The sequence below is a fragment of the Echinops telfairi genome, unplaced genomic scaffold, assembly GCF_000313985.2.
Source record: "Echinops telfairi isolate 266 unplaced genomic scaffold, ASM31398v2 ScPeMD7_7468;HRSCAF=8506_0, whole genome shotgun sequence".
In the NCBI taxonomy this organism is placed as follows: Eukaryota; Metazoa; Chordata; class Mammalia; order Afrosoricida; family Tenrecidae; genus Echinops; species Echinops telfairi.
The window spans coordinates 15,542,462-15,545,835 of NW_022111369.1; the positions used below are offsets into that span (position 1 = coordinate 15,542,462).

The window sequence follows — 3,374 nt, forward strand, 5'->3', positions numbered from 1 at the left end:
CTTCCTCCAAAAAAACCACAAATTGAACACAATTGAAGCATAGTGATAAATCACAAAAACAATATATAATTATATATTGTTAAATATTTATTTCTAATTACAAATAAATGAAATTTTGTCTTGAAGCATGGTGTAGCCTGGGTAACAGCCTTAATATAACAACAATAAACTACATTGCAACATTTTGCAACAGTAAAAAGCCAATGTCAGTGCACAGGTTGAAATAGCTTCTTCCTCGCCAGATCAGCATATCTGCATGTGGGTGGACCCACCTGGAGATGATAGAGAAGTGGTGTCTTGGTTCCTAAGACCATTGGAAATATGTGTTTTCTGATGGTCTTAGGCGACCCCTGTGAAAGGATCACTCAACCCCCAAAGGAGTCATGATCCACAGGTTGAGAACCACTGCTTTAGACCCAGAAGGTTAATCCAATTCAAAAACAAAACAAACAAAAAAACAGAACAAAACAAATGCTGGAGAGGGTGTGGGCAGAGACATTGAAACTCTTGTATACTGATAGTGGGCTTGTAAATATGAATAATCATTATAGAAAGTGTCATAGCTGTGTTAGGCCTGGTTGAGTAGAGAAACAAATTCCATGACACTCATATATATGTGCAACAGAGAGCTTTATATTAAGGAGTAATTGTACATCAATAAAACAGCCCAGTCCAGATCAAGTCTGTAAGTCCAAACTAGGCATAAGTCTGAAACTAATCCATAAATCCCTCCTCAGACTCACACAGCCACACACAATGACACAGAATGCAGCAAGATATAGGCCAGTGGATGCAAAGTCTTGTACATCCAATGGCAGTGGTTGCATCTCCAGTGCTCTGGCTGCCATCAGCATGGCTTAAAGTACTGTATCGATATGCGCTGAGAGAGAGAGAGAGAGAAAGTTCCCAGGATCCTCCTCATGAGATGGCCACACCCACAATGAGACCTCATCAGGTTGTGACCTGATTGACAGGCTAAACTCCACCCCTTCACAGTTCATACCTTCAAGTTGACACGAGATTATGTAACTACCACAATATCTTTATCTAAAACAACCGGAAATAGAAATACCAGGAGACCCAGCAATACCTGTCTTGGGCATAACCCCGAAAGAACATGACATGACAGACATATGTTTTCCCATGTATAATGCAACACATTTCACAATAGCAAGAAGCTGGAAATAGCCCAAATGTCCACTAATAGAAAAATGAATAAAGGTATTATAGTACATACACACAACTGAATACTATGCTTCCTAAAAATCAACTATGAAACCAAGAAACACCTCATGACTTGGATGAGTAGTTATTCAATCACAAGAGGGAAAATATTGTATGAATCCACTACTATACAGATAAACACTAGATGATGCCCAGCTATCAGAAAGAATAGTGTCTGGGGTGTAAAGGCTAATGTTTAAACAATAAGATAAGGCATATAAGTGAGGCATCAACTAAGTCCACATGAACGAAGTACACCAGTCTATGTGAGCCAAGGATTGTAATAATATAATCCAAATCTAAAGGAGGGAATTGTATCAGAACTTAACTTCAGAACACCTGTTTTGAAAAAGATTAAGGATGAGTGGAAGCCCAAAACCCATTTGCACTTGATCTCACACAGATTAAGACTATGATGAATCCCCTCTGCCCATAGTCCAGGGATGTGAATAGCCTTGCTATTAGAGCATTGTAAATTGGATTATAGTAAATGTAATTCAGTTAAGATTAACATCAATTGATATCCCATAGACTCATTTTAAACTTGTTTCAGTTTTTAATATTTTCTTTCATTTTGATTGAGGTCTTGTTCTATTTTGTTTTGTCCTTTTTTCTTTTTTTTTCACAAGGTTGGCCAGCAGAGCACTGCCCCTCTGAAGGTGGCAGAGGGGCATCCTCTGCACTGGCGACCCTTCACTTTCGGAGGCCTTAACCAGTGGACGGCAGCATGGTACAGAGCTCCCTCACCTTCTCAGTCCTCCACCTGTTCTGTCCTTTTGGTAGGCTTTTTGTTTGCTTGCTTGCTTACTTGCCTCCTGCTTGTGCTTTGTATAATTTTCTGTATATGAAATCCAGGATAGGTATACGCAATGGTGGGATTCAAATAATTTAACAACTGTGTCACCTCCCTAATGACAGTTTTTTAAAATATTATTTTATTGAGGGCTCTTACAGCTCTTATAACAATCCATACATCAATTGTATCAAGCATAATTGCACATATGTTGCCATCATTATTTTCTAAGCATTTACTCTCTATTTGAGCCCTTGGTATCAGCTCCTCTTTTTAAGTTTTAAGTATTTAAAAAGGACATATCAAAAGATAATTTATTATTTCATACACTTAATGCTTTAATAATAATCAAAGAGGTGCACAAAACTAGATTGTGTTATAAGTGCTTTAAAATATCAATGAAAAATATTAAATAATACCTGACCTAATAAAACTGTTATTTAAAATATTTCCATATTTTTATTAGCATTATTACTTGCAATACTTTCAACTTTTATCTTAGCATCATCAACTGTGTAATTTACCCTTAATCATCTTTTCACTGTAGGAGTAGGATCTCATTCCTTTAGAGATAGGCAATTTAGATAAGTCAATGTGTCTAATAAAATAGAAAAGTTAGGCAACTTCTCTATTCTGAACATATTCTATTCATCTTTGAAAAGCCATTTTCCACTTCTGCTGAACTTACAGCAAGTGTTCTTACAATATTTTGAGCTCTTTAAAAATGTTCAGGAATTCAAACAATTTCACTCATATCGTGGGAATTTGGGATAGAACACCAACCGAAGTCACTCTGATTGTTCCACACTTTTTTGCTTTATGTTATATGTTTGTTTACTTAAGTAATAAGTATAAGGGAATAGATGTTGTATTTCATCAAAAATATGAGTTTTAACAAACGAAAAGTAAATATTGCAAGTATAGTCCTCTCTATACTTTTTATGGAATGTATGGAATAGACATTACTATGGGTGCTTCAAATATACTGCTGTTCAGATGAGCATTAAAAAAGAGTAAGGCATGTAAATCCGTGATTTCCATATTGGTGGCATTGGCCCAGGTGCCCACCTTAGAGTGAACCCTGATTACAAGTGCCATTTTAACAACTGGTTGCTGAATTCAGCCAAACAATAGATATTGGTTCTACAAAAACAATGTGAACTAGCCGAATCCCACCACTGGGTATTTGTGGAGATAGTAATTGGATTAACAATTACCTAGGGACATGGCAGGGGAGGAAGGGGGGAAATGGTGCACTAACAACGATAAGTACAACAAAGAAGTATATGCTCTAAAATTGATTGTGGTGAAGATTGTACAACTGTTCTTAATATGATTGAATGATGAAAATATGTTA

At 36.5% G+C, this 3,374-nt stretch overlaps 1 non-coding gene across 1 annotated transcript; it reads right to left on the reverse strand.

The window, feature by feature from the left end:
* Nucleotides 1-1,848: 1,848 nt before the first annotated feature.
* Nucleotides 1,849-1,986, reverse strand: LOC115873431. Its single transcript, XR_004048428.1, has one exon. It is a non-coding gene; the product is annotated as a small nucleolar RNA SNORA47 (small nucleolar RNA).
* Nucleotides 1,987-3,374: the final 1,388 nt, after the last annotated feature.